Here is an 18,110-nt window from a genome sequence, read left to right as displayed (position 1 = left end):
ACTCTGCCTATCCATCTAAATCGGCAGCCATTAATGTTGTTAAGGATTAGTTAAACAAATACTAAGATGGTAGAAGGTTTTTTTAAAAAAAAAATCACCATGTTTGTTTGTCATTGGCACCTCCAGTTAAAGCATCACAGTGGTAATTGGTAGAAAGGCTGGAACAGGGAGAAATGCTGCCAGACAGCATAGATAATACTGGACTATCAATGGCTTGATTTAATATAAAACGGCTTCAGATGTTAACAGAAGGAAAATCCTGGCAAAAATAAAGTAGCTCATCCATGAATCACTGGAGGATTTGAAATTCACTTGCTTAATCCCATTGGCTCTTGGCCAATGGCTTGCACCTCTGGCCACACCCAGACTTCAATATCTGCAACAGGAAAGAGAAGCTCAGATAACCTTCTTTAGTGGGCAGACATGATTGTCTTCTCCTGACAGCATTCAGTAAAGGACAAGCCGGAGAGAAAGTAGAACTGCGGCAAACATCACACAGAGGGTGTTGGATCTCTGCAGGGTCATCAGGATAGCTCATGTTGCAAAGAAGATATGGACCAGAGAATTAGACTGCTAGATCTAGTGTCTGGGCTCTAAGATGCCTGCTATTTCCTTAAGATGTGCATATAACAGGCTTTTTTTTTTGCCACCATAGCATCATGGCGACTCCGCCAAGGAGGAAGCTTTCTAAAAAAAGACTCAAAAGATCTGGGTGAGGGAGGGAGGTCAGAATTTTGCACATTAATTTGACCAAGTCTTTCTCTGCAGTTTAATTGGATTGTTCCTCGTCAGCTTCTGTCCCACAACAAACATTTCACAATGTCAAGTGAGCCAAGTGTACACATTAGGAAACATCTGGACTGATTATAATTCACTCCCTTTCTCTATCCACATCATTTATTCACCTCATGGTCAGGTTAAAATAATAATAATAAAAAAGAGGGCAGCTGCTCTTGGCTAAAAATGCACAACAGCAAAGGACCCCCTCAGGAGTTCTGACACTGAGGACTTTTCCCTCATTGACAGCACAACGCAGCTTGTCTGCTCGACTGCTGCTCCCAGGAAGAGAAATGGCAGAAGTTCAGGCTGTTAAAGGAATGATTGATGGGTGCTGTCAATCCCTACCTGTCAGTTTGCTGTAATGGCAGGAATGAGCTACTCTCTGGAGACGCAGGCCCTCACTACACAGCCATGATCTCTTTCAGTGACAGTGTAATGCCCTGGGATAACTCTCCCCACCAAGTGGCAATCCACTTCACAGTCTATGCAAAACCTGTGGAGGAACAAAACACAAACATTTATTTTCAGCAGAGTGCCTGTGGAATTCTCTGTCTCAAGATGTGGTGATCATCATTCTTAAATGCCTTTAAAAAGGAGTAGACCAGCTCATAGAAAACAGAGAAAGCTGTGGCTGTTATCCATTACATCTAGGGGGACCCTTCAGTTCCATAAGCAGTATATCTTTGAATAGCAGACACTGGGGACAAATAAAGGAATGTGCTGTTGCCTTCTGTGCCCAGTTGTAGTGAACCCCTTCCCCCTTTTACTCATGCTGGGGGCATAAAGTGTAGATCATCATTTACATGTGTGAGACCCAACACACATCACTTGGACAATTAACTTCAGGATATTCTGCCAGGCTCCCAGTTTGGAACAGAACTGCAAAAGAATGAGGGAGAAAATAGCTCTGAAAGGAGGGGACTGGCTCACACTTAGGCCAGCCAGTGGTGCTTTGGGGGAGGAAAGATGAGAGATAGTCCAGTCCAGGAGAGGGTGATGAAAAGCATATCCTGGGATGAAGTTCCAGGGCTCAAAAGAGGAGAAAGCTCAAAGAGTGGGAGGTCTGGAAAAGAATTGGTCCTGAAGTTGGGGAAGCTGGCTTGGCTGCTGAAAACCAGCTACAGGAGACAAGGGGTAGAGTCCAGGATGGCAAAGTCCAGTGAATTCAGCCGAAGTAAGGAAATACATCAACTGACGAAGCAGGCTTGAATTTAAAAACTGACGAAGCAGGCTTGAATTTAAAAACCAGATGCAAAAGTTTGCGGCTGAATGGTGGCTTTTATGCAGTTTTAACTGCATTAAAAGGGGGACAGTGTGTGTCTGCTGAAACGGGATTGGATTCAGGCTAGACAATTTTAACCTTACTGGAATTTTTTTTTTGTGAATTTCAGTGCAGTGAAAGTCTATATATGAACATGCAACCACATAGGGTGGGAAAGCATATCTAGGTAGCATAGGTTTTTCTATTGTTTTCAGCGTAATCTCTGTTTTTCAGTTTTAATATCTTGAATTCCCCATTGCTATCTGAGACAGCACATAGCTTGAGAGGTCGGGAAGGTGACCCCAAAACATGGTTCCCAACCCTGGGCTTTGTTCAGGCCAGGGTAATATCCCCAAAGAGCCCTAGTGACTTGCCTGTCTGATCCCCAAGGTTGCAATAAGGTTGCCAACTGCAGGTTGGGAAATTCCAGGAGATGGAGGGGTGGAGTCTGGGGAGGACAGGATTTTGGGACAGACCTCTGTGTGATATAATGCCCTCCCTCCAAAACAGCTATTTTTTCCAGGGGAACTGATCTCTGTAGTCAGTTGTAATTCCATGTGACTTTCAGGCTCCACCTGGAAGTTGGCAAACCTGTCTCAGTCAAGAAAGGGAGGGGATGTCCATACCTGAGTCCTCCTCCTTGTTTCTTTGTCATTCTCACATCTCAGCAGCCAATGCTTTCTTGAGGCAAGAGGGTTTAGAAAATTTAGGGAACTTCTCCTCAGCCTTAGTGAGGTTTTGAAGTTTTCAGATGTGCCTTGGAGATATTTCCAGAGCAGAGATATAATTTTCCCTGGACAATTTTCCCACCTACCTCACAGGGTGTTTTTGGGAGGGGGAAGGGCAAGGAGATTGTAAGCCCCTTTGAGTCTCCTACAGGATAGAAAGGGGGGATATAAATCCAAACTCTTCTTCTTCTTTGGAGGATGGACTCCATGAAACTCCGTGGACTCCACTGAGGCTGTCCTCTCCCCAAATCCCACCCTCCTCAATCTCCACTCCCTAATCTCCTGCTAGCTCTTGGGACTGGCTCAGTTTATCTCATATAAGGAAACCCAGTGGGAGGAATCATGGCTATGATCCAGGGTAGTGTTCCTGCTTGTTTAGCTGCATCACAAAGCCTGCCACAGTAACTTTACAGTGGTGTGGCTGGCTGCAGTGAATGCAGACCTAAGCTTCAGCAATCTGTGGAAGATTTCCTGCTCCACAGCTTGCCTATGCTGCCACTGATTGTCACCCACATGGCAGGTGACCATTTTTGGAAACAGGATGTTGGGCGAAGTGAATGTTAGGCATCAGGGTTCTTCTCGTAGACTTGGTTCCTGCAGTCTTCTTTTGAGGGCCGCTTTCCGATGGCCTCACTTAGTAGCTTCACGCCAAGAGTGCTGGCGGGCGTGGGGAAGTTCTGTATTTCGCCAAGACGCAAGCATCGCGAGCAGGCCATATTGCCGGAGGCCGCCTCGCCGTCCTCCTCTGTTCTACTGGTCACGATGTCCTCGTCTGCCGCCTGCTGGCCGCCGGAGCCCCACTTCCACGCTGCCCTCCGACCCTGGAGGTCGGAGGACAGTGTGGGCGGGGCCCGACGCTGTAGCAGGCGAACGACAAGGACATTCTCGTGGAGTAGAACGGAGGAGGGCGACGGTACGTCCTTCCCCGGTGGCAGCTGTTCGCGACCGCGACCAAGGCCGGGAAGACGCTTCCTCCCCAACAACAACCCTTTAAAGGGTTGTTGTTTAGGGCGGCCTGACGCCGCCCTGGGGGGAGGGAAGCGCATTCAGGTCGCCGCTGCTGCGTTGCACAATATGCGTTGCTGCGTTGCAGCAGCGGCGCCTGTGCGAACGGCGGCCTGGGGGCGGTGTTTTTACCGCCCCCAGGCCGTTGTCTATGGGCCGTGCGGAAACGGCCTTAATAAGGTAGGCCAAGCCAGTAAAAACAAAATTTCAGGTATAAGAATTAACTCTGCAAAAAATTAAGATTCCTTGAAGAGAGCCCCAGAAACTTCAGATGCTCACAATTCAGGACACACATCCATCTTATTTTTATTCCTGTATTAAGCATGTATCTGGCTTTTGAGATGAAAAACAACTTAGATTTTAAAAAACCCAAATATAATACTGTTCATTCCACATAAAAAACTGTTCCGTGCTGTACACCTACCTGCAAGGATGAGCTTTAAATAACCTTCCCTCTTCTGTTAGCTGGGATAACAGTTCCAATTGTCCAGTCTCCAAAGAATCTTATGCCACTAACCTGCACAACTGGATTCTGCTGCCTTGCAAAGGAGCATTTAATTTTGAAAGATAAAATAAGTCTTGCATCAAAATGATTCCATAGCTCCCTAAGTTAATTAAATGCTAATTTTCTAGTGAGGTGACAACAATGGCAAGGACCTGTTATCAGCATGGCGGCTGATGTTAGCAACCAATGAGAGAGCTTGTGCTATTATTAAACCCCATTCCTACATTAATTAATTACCTTCGCAGCTTTATTATTCAGAAGTGGGACAGCAGTGTGGATGGTAGTTAAAGAGGAAAAATATACAGTATTAGCAGTCACTTTGTGATAGTTATTGTTTCTGTGACCTTGTTGTTCTCAAAACCTCTTGTGTGTTTGCATTCATGTAGAGCTACTTTAGAAAGGAACCATCCAGGGAAAACTCTCCTAAGTATAGGCTTCCTCTGGCTAAAACCATTTCCACAACTTAAGAACTGGGTACTTGAGTGGAATGTTAATTATGGGCAAGCTATTTCCCTCAAATGTTTGCCGGTAGGGAAAATAACCTAGAAGGGACTAGATGGGAACTGATCAGGCCAATTTTGATTCCTTATTTCTTATGTTATTGTCATGGGTTTGGGTAGACCACACTTCTATTATTCTGCTGCTGCTGTTATGGTTGCAATAGTTTCTTTTACGGCATTTTTATTGTATTATTTTGAAGCCATTTATACAATTTCATTCTATTTACCTGCAATCAATAAACAACTGACAAATAGATAACATCAAAAAGACATTTTTTTTCTTTACATGTGGAAATCAGCGAAAAGAAATGGAAGAAAATGTGAAAATAAAAACTCTCAGGTTTGTTTCTCATCAGGAAGAAGTGAAATCACAATGTGGATTTCAGGTCAATGTAGAATTCAGTCTTACTCATAGAAGAGTGTATTATGTGTTAAGTGTCATTAAGTCGTTTCCAATATATGGCAATCCTATGAATTAACGATCCCCAGAATGTCCTAAAGACCTTGCTGAGGTCTGGCAAACTGAAGGATATGGCTTCTTTCACTGAGGCTCATTCCGCACACGCAAAATAATGCACTTTCAAGCTGCTTTCACAACTGTTTTTGCCATTCCGCACAGCTTCAAAGAGCCCTGAAAGCAGCTTGAAAGTGCATTATTCTGCGTGTGCGGAATGAGCCTGAGTCAATCTATCTGAAACACAGCACAAATAAAACATCTTGCAGATGTTTTAAAAAGAACCATTTTGGCTTTTTTTGTGCAGACAAAAAAAGTGCAGACAATAGTGTAGACAAAAAAAGTGTTGCTGTGGAAGTCGTTCTTTTTCCTGTCTCCCTCCCCCAGCTCTCACTTCCATTTTCACCACAGCTCGTGACTGCCATTTTCTCCCACTTGTGATTCCTTGTGCCACCTGCCAGTTGGTGAAAGTTTTCTTTGTAGGTTTCCTCTGCTTGCAGCTCATCTGCCTGCCATTTCCGTGTAAGAAGTACATGAGTAAAGTTAGTTTGGACTGCTAATTTGGTGCACATTTATTGATTCATTTATATATCAAATTTAATATTCCATCCCATTCCCAAAGGGCTTTGTCATTTTTCCTGTCTTTTGTTTTGTTTTGAGGGAGATGTCTTTACAGCTACGATTACATAAGAATCTGCAATATGTGCATATTTCAAGTAATCATAGCTTTGAAGACACCTCCCTCAAAAAAAAGAAAGAAATTGAGCCCTTCGGGGGAGGGCGGTCTATAAACCTAACAAATAATAATAATAATAATAATAATAATAATAATAATAATAATAATAATAATAATAATAATAATAAATAATAAATAATAATAATAATAATAATAATAATAATAATAATAATAATAATAATAATAATAATAATAATAATAATAATAATAATAATAATAAACCACATGCTTTAAAATTGGGCAGGAAAAATAAGACATTTCCTGCTCTCAACACAGCAAGCAGGAAATGTCTTGATCCCATCTTGGGGGGAAAAAAGATCACTAGTTTGAGCAGAAATAAGACATCCCGAAGGCATCTTGGCGGAAAAGCTTTAAGAGCTTCCCAAAACACTTTTTTTAATGTCCTCAAGAGGTTTTATTTCAGCTGTGCCGAAATGGCCACAGTCAAGGCAGTATTGTGTAGTAGTTAAAAACAGAGGACTCTAATTTGGTGAAATGGGTTTAATTCCCCACTCCTCCACCTGAGCAGCAGACTAGGTGAGCCAGGTTTGTTTCCCCACTCCTCTGCATGAAGCCTGTTGGTTAACTTTGGCCTAGTCATAGTTCTCTCTCAGCCCCACCCACCTCACAAGATATCTGTTGTGAGGAGAGGAAGGGAAGAAGTTTGTAAGCCACTTTGAGACTCTATCCCCAAGGTCCAAAGTAGAAGGATGTGCAGCTGGTGCCAAAATGACTAAGAAGGGTTTTGATTACTTTCCCCTGAGGTAAATGCCGGATCCAGAGCCAAAGACCGCTTGTACAAAATTGCCTTGAGCCTCAAAGCCCTAACATAAGTGGGCCTTCAGAGTTAACTGGGCACAGGCCTTGCAAGAGGACAGGATGTGCCCTTCATCGAGGCGTAACAGGCAGTTGATATGGCCATCATTCTCTTTGCCATCTTAGCTCTGCATTTGGGACACTTTTTCAATAGAGCTGAATCCCTTTTCTCCATCATCAAAGTCGAATGAAGAAGAGCAGACTAACCAGTCACAGGAACGCTGTAAAAGTACATCCCCTCAACGTGGCGGCCGAAAAAAACTGAGGAAATTGCGCCCTCCCCCTTCGAACTCATGCCTGTTTCAGTGGAAAATCTTTCCACCCATGGCTCTGAGGGGGAGGGGGATTGAGCACTCTGTAATTACAGGAATGCCTGAAGAAAAGCGTGCTATTCTTCTCCACAGCCGAAGGTTCTTGTTTGCAAGTGATGGAATGTATTGCTTTGGAGGGGCTATTGTAAAAGTGTCAGACAGAATTCTCTTTATCTAGATCCCTGTATATTTTGCAAGCTGCTATTTTTTGATTGCTGATGTAACTTAGGCCTGACATGTAGTAGGTTGGTTTTGCTACTGGCAGTTTGCTCGGAGACATGTCCTGAAGACTGGTGCTCTGGAAGTGGTTTGCTTAAGCATGGAAGACGCTTCCTAGATCCTGTGATCTAATTAATGACTTGTGTAGCTGCAGTCTTACCAAAATGTGTTTCTTTTGCTATTGTTGCTTTGTTTAGGACTGCACTGCTCATTTGCTGCAAGTCAAATCATTTGCTCTCAGTGAAGGACGCAATATAGTCTGTCTAAAATGTTGCGTGCCAGTGAAATGGGAAAGAACTACGCACTTCAAGGCGCCAGAGGATCTACCAGCATGCCTCCTAGTGTGAACTGATTCATTGGCAGCTGAGCATTTCTAAACTGAGCACCACACCCAGCATCCTTTGTAATATTATGGAATGCTAGCAGTAAAGCCTATTGTATGAACAAATACAATGGGCTCTAGAAAACTGTTGGTGGGCTAACAGTGCCCACCGAGGGGGCGGAACCCTGCTGTGTTTCCTCTCCACTTGGTCCTGTGTCACCAGTTCTCACCTTGTCTTCCTCTTCTTCCTGGATGCTGGCATTGGTTAATCTTTAAAGTGTCACAAAGCTGTTTTGATTTGCCACAGGCTGACCAATTTTTCCTTAAAGCATAGCCAGAACAACAGTTCCTGGAAATGACAATAATGCTGTGTGTTAAGTGCCATCAAGTGGCTTCCAACTCATGGTGACCCTGTGAATCAATGTCCTCCAAAGCATCCTATTGTTAACAGGTCTTGTAAACTAACACTAATGCTAAGAAAGATTGAAAGCAGCCAAAAAGGAGAAAGCCCCACTGTGAGATGGGTTAACTCAGTTAGGAAGCCACAGCCTTCCGTTTTCAAGGACTGAGCAAGGCTATTAACAATAAGACATTCTGGAGATTATTAATTCACAGGGTCATTGTCAGAAGCAACTTGTCTTGAAGACCCTTAACATACATACCTAGAGCAAAATAGATTCCACTGGATAAATATCTGCATAAATAACTGGGTGACTTTCCACTGGAGAAAAAGAAACTTATGTTGGAAGAAGGTTTCTCAGGCTTAGAGGGAGGCTTCATGAAAGTCACACTCCGTCCCCCGTAGAGCTAGGCTACAGCTTATTAGGAGCTTGAAGTTGATCCTCCATTCCTTATTTGCATTTCCTTGTTCCTTATCTGTGGATCCATTTGTGGAAATACTGGGGATGATTACACAAACTGGAAACCAACTTCATCCTCCTCAGCTCATTATTATTGTTCTTAACTACTATCATTTCCCAGCTGGACCCCTTGCCCTCCGTTTTGGTTAGGCCTCCTCTGGGCTCTCTTTGGGCATTGAGTAGTGGTTAAGAGCAGGTGGATTCTATTCTGGAGAACCGGGTTTGATTCCTCACTCCACCACCTGAGTGGCGGAGGCTTATCTGGTGAACCAGATGTGTTTCTGCACTCCTACATTCCTGCTGGGTGACCTTGGGCTAGTCATAGTTCTTCAGAACTCTCTCAGCCCCACCTACCTCACAAGGTGTCTGTTGTGGGGAGAAGAAAGGAAAGGAGCTTGTAAGCCACCTTGCGTCTCCTTACAGGAGAGAAAGGTGGGGTATAAATCCAAACTCTTCTTCTTATCCTGACTAGGTCTTCCAGGCTGCCATTTGCCTGCCAACAGGAGAAACTTGTAGGCCACTCCTGCAACTGCCACCTCCTTAGGAAGGAGTGAAGAGGGTAAGGATGGGGAAAGCAATTGCCAGTGAGCAAAAGCTCAGTTGGTGAAAGAAGAGTCAAGAGGTCCCAGCAGGTAAGCTTCCCCCCTCTCCCTTTCTTTCACTCACTGTGTTTACTTTCTGAATGAAAAAATTCTGCAGTTCATGGCTTTGGAGAAGTCAGATCCCTGTGCACTGAAGTCTCAGCTGTGTAGAAGCTGTCTGATTCTTCAGCAGTGAAACTGTTGAGAAAACTACTTTGTGTATGTTCAGAGGTACTCTTTCTCTACCCTTGTATTCCACACTGGCAATTAACTTTTTAATTTATTTTACTGAAATTTTGGGGTTTAAATGTAGCATAGTGGACCCTCCCTTCTCCTTTTAATTCCAGTAGTCTTTAAAAGCATTGTAGAAGGGCACTTTTTCACCTCACTACAGCTCAAAATGCCCCCAAGTTGTACCTTGGGGTTACCTGGGGTGACTTGACCTGGAGGGTCCAAACTAGCTCAGTCTCATCAGATCTCAGAAGCTAAGCAGTCTGCTGTGTATAGAGCAAGTAACTGCTGAATTCCACTGTTTTGCGTTGGTTTTTACCGGCTCTGTGTAAGCTCTGCCCCCAAGCCATGTGGCAGTCAATTGGCTGAAAGTGAGTCGTACATAGAGGTTGACTGGAAGTGAGTCATGCATGGCAGTTGGTTGGAAGTGAATTGTCTCCACTTTCAGGATTGCTTAATTATATAGAGAGACTTGCCAGGGTCACAATTTGAATCTTGCAGCTTTTAATGACTTACAGTTTATTGGATGTCATTTCCCCTGTACGATACCCAATAGGATTAAGAATCTCTCCCCCTCCCACCCCACTTGTACCTTTGGCATGGCTCATGACTTCAAGAAAGTGGTTCCAGCAGCTTGCAACATAATGCTTGCTCCCAGGAACTGGAAAGAGTATGCCAGCTTTGACACTGCACCTGTTTTTGACTGTCACATTTAGTTAAAGAGGTAATGACTTTCCAGCTAGGGTCTTTTTGTAACTATTATCTTAGCAATACATGTCTAGTCATAATAAGCAACAGGTTTGGCACGTCTGTAACCATTTCCTCAGAGTCTTCTGCACAGCAGATGTAATAATGTTTTACAAATGAATGCAAAAACCTGCCAGGATAATACAGCTGTAATTAGAAATTCATGCTTGACACTGTTTTTAAAAAGCCCACTTGTTTATTGAATTCACATAAATATCTTCAAATATCTCATCTTACAGTGTGTATATGCAAGCCCATGTGAAAACGCCACACAAGCAACAGAGAGCAAATCTATTCACAAAGAGCAATAGGTAAGTCAGTACACATCTGATACAACCTCCATATGCTCTCCTGCTCTGCTGTAGCAGGGTGGCATTTCTCTTTTATCCTTTCCACTTCCTAGACAGCAATATGATAACTTGTAGTTATGTAATGTCTTGTCTTTTGAAACACTTTGGAAACTTAGAAAAATGTCCTGGAGGGATTCTTTTATTCAGAGATTAAGCTGCTTCTGCGAATGAGGCATACCATAGTTTATACTGGCAGGTGAGTTTCTGCTTTACAAATACAGAAGGAATAAAAGTTTGTAGGTACACAATGAGATGTAGCAAGGCTGAGTAATAATGACATTTATTTCTTAAAGTGTTTTTTTTAATGTACTGGAATTCACCAGGCTAAGATTATTCATGACTATTTTATCTAAAGTAACCATTAATTCTGAAACTGTGTCCGTGGGCTTGCATGCTGAAATTGGAAGCTGCACAGGGCACTGAACTAGAGAACTAAAAAATGGACAGGAGAAACCCATTATCTCCAGTAGTTTGAGTCTCAGACATAAGTCTGATAGCATATGCTTCCTGCTGTTTTACTAACCTACCCAGAAAAAAGAGGTTTCCTCAAAAGGCAAATCTGAATGTATTTACTTTTGCATACGAGTTGTCAAATTCCATAAGATAGAAACAGAATGGAATGAAATGTCCTTAGATGCATGGCACCTGAACCTTCCCACTGAGTTGCAGCTCCTTGGGAGACACTTGGGTCTGCCTGGGTTCTCCAATCCGGTTTTGGTTGACTTGGTTCTCTTGTCAGCCGCTGTTCGCAATCTCATTTACTCTGCTGACTACAGCAGCCATTTGCAAGGTCAGCTTTCAACTTGCTGCAGAGAAGAAGTAAGATCCAATTGCTATGATACGCACAGGTATCCCTTAAGAATTTTCACATTCATGAGATTTTGATAGCTACCGCTTGCAAATCAGCTTGGTTCTAGCATCAGCCTGTAAGAAATGGATAACTTCTCTACAAGGCATAACTTATAAACAAAGACTCCAATTTATGCCAGCCTTTCTGAAAGGACCAATTGGAAAGATTTCCTTCCAACAACTTGATTACCTTTGCCAAAAGGTATGTTGCCTTATTAGTGACAGGCAATCAAAGCAAATAGACATGATCTGTTCACATCATACTGTCCTCAACCATATTCAGAACAGGAAAACTTTTAAAATATTCTTATTCTAACCCTTAAAGCAATTTTTCTTGTTGGTTTTGTCCTATGTAGTAGCATAATTTTGCAAGTGTGTTGCTAAATTCAATATCTGAATAAACATTTTATGTTTTCATTACTACTGATTGTTTCCTGATTGCTTACTAGACCTATATGACAATCATTAAGTGCTGTACCTTATGATTAAGTGCTGTACCTTATGATTCTTGACAAATGTATTTTTCTTTTATGTACACTGAGAGCATATGCACCGGAGACAAATTCCTTGTGTGTCCAATCACACTTGGCCAATAAAGATTCTATTCTATTCTATTCTATTCTATTCTATTCATTTTTGGTTCAGAAGAACTGATGACCGTTTGGTTATTCATAAGGTATATTTATAGGGAAATTTCAAACATCTGCATTCATTACACTGAACTTTAATCATTCTTTTAGTGGAGTGGTATTTAATTCCTACTTGGATCCAAGGCTTCTATGAATGGAATGGCTGCAGAATTAATCTGTGCTACCTTTATCTTTTCCCAGTGGCACTGAAAAGTCATTGCTATGGGAGACTCCAGTGGTTAAGTCCAGGCACTCATGGATTTGCCTGACACTGGGGCACTGTTTGGATTCCCCAGAACCCATCTCCTGCTGCCTCCCAAATCTCATTTGAGATATTTAAACTGAGACTTGTTACTTAAGATGCCTCTGTGCCTTCAGTGGCTTCCCAAGAATCCAGCTGCTGACTCTGCAGTCATAAACGACAGGCAATGCTATCTATCCTATGTTAGTCACTTAAAGCATAAGAGGAATGCCAGTACATTCTATGCTTTATGCAAGACAGACGGTTTAGGTACAGAGCTGTTTAGCACAGTGCTGTGCTTGAGACAGACTTCATTGGGAACACTAAGATAAACCAATTAGGAGCTCACCTCACATGTCATTGTGGGAGACTGAGCAGAATAAATTTGCCTGCCTGTCATGTTTGTGTCAAAGTTGGCCTGGAGGTTAGTGATGCAAACACACCATAGGGGAGTGCACAAAAGGTGGAGTTGGCATAAATTGGAACATGGGGCTTACTGTACATATTCCTTCCACACAACGGTTAGGAGTGCATCCTGATTGATGGGTGATTCCTCCCACTGGAGTTTGGAAGGACGATTTCAAACTTTCTGCCTAAGCGTGGGTCCCCCTCCTTCATTTTCAGATTTCATAGCGAAGTGTCTTCATGACAATTTCTATGAGAAGAATCAAACCCAGCACTCTCCAGTTCTAATGACATTCTAGCCACAACAACATATCAGTTCTAAGAGGACTAAGAGCAACACAAAAATGTAACAGCTATAAACAGCAAGGTGTGAGGAATATCTAAATGTGAGGTATATTATACAACAAGGGAGGACTCATTGGGGTCTGGCAGGCCTGGCAGCAAACACTGGATAACTTGCTACCACCCTACTTGCATGACTTACTCAGGTTTGGCTGCTTGCTGTTTAACAGCACCCACATTCATGAAAGACAGTGCTGACAGTTTCAGACATTGTGATTAGAGTTTCAGACTAGGATCTTTAATCACCATTCTGCCATGGAAACTCATTGGGTGACCATGGCCAGTTATACACCGTCAGCCAAATTTACCTTACAGGCAGGAGCATCTTGACTATTAAGAGCAGTGCCAACCTTGGAAGGCCAGCTGACAGAAGAGTTAAGATCAACATGCCCAAGCCCTAAGTAAGGCAGAGGAGGTGTGGAAGATAAAGTCCGGCCATCGGGGCCCAATGAAAGCAAGACGGGGAGAAAACAGTGCCTGGTTAAGTCTGCATGAGGTAAGGCAGGTGGTGACGCCTGATTTGGCCAATGACTATGCAAGCCAAGTTAGATAGCAACACTTAGCCCTGTCCTGCATAAGATGGGCTAAGTCAGCAGTACCTAGTTTGGCGTGACTAAGCCCTGAATGAGACAAAGCAGATGGCCGCACTTGGCCTGGCCCCATTTGTGGTGAGCCCCATAGCACCTGGCTGGGCCCCTTGAAAAGTGAGGCAGACAGATGGTGCCCAGCCCTACTCAAGGTAAGGCAGATGAAGGTGCTGAGCTCAGCACAGCCAAGCTCTGCATGAGGGAAGGGACTCACTTGGTCCAGGGGAGCCCTACATGAAAATGGAGGAGTGGACTTAGCCTTACCAAGCCCCATGTGAGGCAATGGGATTCATACAGGAGACCTGGCCAAGCCGAGAGATGAGGAAAGCAGTGCCTGACCAATTGGATAAGTAGGCTGCCTCTTCCTACTTTGTTCCCTCTCTCATTTGTGATGGTCGGGCAGGGGGAGGTAGATTACCTCTTCCTCTTTCACTCTGGCCTCTGCCTCTGCTCATATAGTTGTTCTGAGGAGAATATGGAGAAGATTAAATTATGTAAACTGCTTTGAGTCCCCATTGTGGAGAAACATGATCTATAAATGAAGTAAATAAGTAATAAAAATAACTGAAGATGTGGGGACAGATAAAGGGTAGGTGATGGAAAAAAGAGATGGAAGTAGAGAAGGGTGAGGAAATTGGGTCTGCTAAATGGAGGGAAATAGTGTGGAAAGGTGAGATGGAAAAATGGGGTTTCCTATGCAAGTCCTTACAGGTCCTGCCCCCCCAAGTACCACTGAGCCTGCCCTGGCAACCGGCACTGCACAACTGTGCCATAGTTTTCCAGGGTAGATGGGGATAGGAAAGTGTTGAGTTCTGAAGTTGGAGAGGAGATAAAGGTATGTTAGCTAGTAGAAGGAAAGAAGATGATCCAAAAGGGGGAGAGGCAATGCAGATTTTCAAGGAAAGGAAAAAGGAAATGGGGAGAAGAGGGAAATGAGATGCATTTTGCTAGCCCTTTTGGGTTCCTTCTTGTAAGGAATAATTACACTGTATTAAAGCATTTTAATGGCAATAAAAGAAAATTATATAAAGTTAATATTATACATTAATACAACATCTTGGGTAACCCAAGGCAGTTCTTTACAACAGCAGTTCTCAATCTGTGGGTCGCGACCCCTTTGGGGGTTGAACAACCCTTTCACAGGGTTGCCTAAGACTCTCTGCATCAGTGTTCTCCATCTGTAAAATGGATAAATGTTAGGGTTGGGGGTCACCACAACATGAGGAACTATATTAATTAATTAATTTAGGAAGGTTGAGAACCACTGCTTTAGAGGGACTATAAAGAGTGAGTTGGTTCCTAAGTATCAACAGAGAATTGAAGCCCATTGAGAAGGCCTTTCCTTCAGCAGTCCTCAAAGGTTTGCCCAAATTCTGTCCCAGGAGGCAAGGGAGATTAATGAACAGCATGAGGGGCAAAGTGGGAGGGGGAAACTGATAGAAATTGTTGCCCTCTCTTTCACCTAATACCCGTTTCTCCAGTGCAAGGGTAGTTATACCGGTGGAACAGAAACCCAGGATCTATTCCAGTGTGTCCTACAGAGAAATGAAAATTGATTTGTAGCTGGTTATCAAAAAGAAAGCCCTGACCTGGATAACCCAGGCTATCCTGATCTCATCAGATTTCATAAACTAAGTCGGGATTGTACTTGTACTTGTAAACTAAGTCGGCTTGTACTTGAATGGGACACCAGAAAAGAAGTCTAGGGCAAAACCACCTTCCAGCCTAGCAACCCGAGTATCTGCATATAAAATGTTTCCCTTTTCATTTAAATGTTCCTTTTTCTTGAGACACAGTTCTCATTCACCGAACCAAGGAGCAGTCATGTTTGGAAATGGCGATAAAATCCACCTACTACAAAAATTGTGTATTTTCTCTATAGCAGAGTTGCCGTAAATCAGCTGTGACTCACTGGCGCTTTCTGCCACCATTAAAAAGAAAACAAACACACACAAACACAATTAAGAGATGAATCTTTTAGAAAAGAATCTTCCTCTCAAAGCTTAAGAAACCATTTCCCAGGTATGTATTTTCAAGCCCACAATTCTTGCAAAATATGCTTTATGGTTTTCTCTCAGGCTGTCATGTCAGAAAGTATTATAAATGTGAACAGAGATGCCACCATTTTGTGCTCAAAGCCAGGCTGTTTGTAACAACTGTCTCCAGAGTTCTCACTGGCTTAATGAGCTGGTAGCTGCTTGTTCTGGAAAGGCAGGCAATCATATGTGTCTTTATCTGTCCATTAATCTTCACCATTCTCAAGCTGCTCTTCTCTGGCAATTCTTTACCTCTGTGGCGCATCATCTCTCCCTCACATGTGATAAATTAAAGGCAAGCATTCCAGGGCTCTTGCACATTGTTGCTAAAGCTAATAATGAATCCAAATGTTGGAAACAGATTCTGAGAGGCGTTTGCTCCATAATTGGATGTATTCTCCTTTGTCCAGGGTCACTTTAGGAAGCAGAATCTCTCCCCGCCCCCAACAACCCACCCAGATCCATAGTTAGATATCCTAATCTAACAATCTATTTGTCACAAGAGACTTAATATAAAGCAAAGCAATGACACACGAATTTCAGCACAGCTTTTCTGTGCTACAAATTAATAAATAGCAAGCAAAACCAACTTGGGTCTAACTTGTTAAACCACAAAGAAATTAATTTTACTATGATAAAAAATCTTAATGTAATCTGAATGCAGTGTACAGGGCAAATCCAAGGGGAAAAAGCTATGAGAACTGAAGCTCCGCCACTGTTGTTACCATTTCTTCAACAGCATAGGTTCAGATCCAGTTTGGTGGACATTTCCCTATCCCTTCCATTAGCAGATAAATTTAGTAACCTTCTTGATCCATAGCTTTCTTGATTGTAATGCTCATGTTAACACTGATGGTAAAACTAAAACTCATATTCCAAACCCAAGCAATACAAACGTCAGCAGCTTCCATGCTAAATGTTCCGCTTACTGTTGCACCTTCAAACAGTTCTATATATGGTCAGAATGATGATGCATGGATCTAATATCTTAGAAATGGGAAGAGACAGAGGGGGAGAAAGAACCTAGTGTAAACTAGTGTAATACACCTCCACAAAAGTTTCAAATGATGGTTGTATGCTATTCCTAGATATAGTTCAGTCCCAATACCTATCGTTCTTATCTACCACTGAACTAATTGGCAAAAGCCAATGCTATTGGCTAAATTACTAGCCCATCCTATTTTAAAATTAGAGTCTCCAAACAGGAAGTCCCACCTACCAAACAGGAAGTCCTGCCTATCAACCAATCAGCACACACCACATAAACAAAGCCACGCCCCAAAAACTGTCAAAATAGTTTGATGGTGAAAGCTATGTCCATACGCTACTTCCCTGTCCTTCGACCGCACAAAAACAAAGCTAAGTGCTGACTTCTACTATTCCAAAGCTGCATTTTCATGTTAGAGTAAAAGTCTAGGCAACCCCCCCCCCCAAAAAAAAAACAGCGAGCCTGTTTCTCCCTTGGGAGAGGTGCCACCATGGTGATGACACTGCCCAAAGTCTCCAAAAATTGTACTGTCAAAGGCTTTCACAGCTGGAATCACTAGGGTGTTGTGGGTTTTCCGGGTAGTATGGCCATGTTCCAGTAGTATTTTCTCCTAACATTTCGCCTGCATATGTGGCTGGCATCTTCAGAGGATCTGATAGTAGTAAAGCAAGTGGAGTACATATACCTGTGGAATGTCCAGGGTGGGAGAAAGAACCATTTGCACTGGTTAAAAATTTTTCTCAAAAAAATGCCATTTAATTTCTTAGGCTGACCTGCAATATATCAAATGATGGGGAAGTCATGATGTGGAAAGGATAACTATATATCAGATATATGTATCTTTTAGAACATCATGCTCGGAGTTAAACAGTAACAAAACTCCTGCAAAATGGCATCCCAATCAAAATGACATCCTTCTAGGTCCACAGAAGGGTGTAACTCTGCTTAGGAAACCATTAGTTTACTGGGCCTCTGCTCTCATCAAATGGTGTATGAATTAACACTATTCCCTCACCCCATAGTGTCATTTATGATAAAGGTGTTCATCATGCAATCACCTGATTTCCCTCCTCGTGCTCTCTTCTTCTAAATGTATTAAATAAAAATTTCACTCAATAAAAGGAAAATTGGATCAAAGCTGTACAAGTTCACCTTCAGTGCTTCAGGGATCTCTTGTGGAACCTGTGTAGTTCAACAATGTTATAGATGATTTGGATGAAAGAATAGAAGGGATGCTTATGAAAGTGGTAGATGATACTAAATTGGGAAGGACAGCAAATACGATAGAAGACAGAATCAGGAAACAGGATGATCCTGGCAGGCAGGAAAACTGGGCTAAAACCAACAAAATGAATTTAAACAGAGATGAAGTTCTGCATTTAGTAGGAAAAATCCAATGTATAATTATAGACTTGGTAGTAGTATGTATGAAAAGGATCTAGGGGCCTTAAGTAAACCATATGCTGAAGATGAATCAGCACTGTGATGCAGCAGATGTGATTTTAACTGTATCAACAGGAGAACAGTGTCCAGATCATGCAGTGTCCCTCTACCCTGCTATGGCTAGACCTCACCAAACTATTGTGTTCAGTTTGGGGCACCACAGTTTAAGAAGGATGTAGACAAG

The sequence above is a fragment of the Sphaerodactylus townsendi genome, linkage group LG09 (genome assembly GCF_021028975.2).
Source record: "Sphaerodactylus townsendi isolate TG3544 linkage group LG09, MPM_Stown_v2.3, whole genome shotgun sequence".
In the NCBI taxonomy this organism is placed as follows: Eukaryota; Metazoa; Chordata; class Lepidosauria; order Squamata; family Sphaerodactylidae; genus Sphaerodactylus; species Sphaerodactylus townsendi.
Note: the sequence above shows the minus strand (reverse complement) of the source record.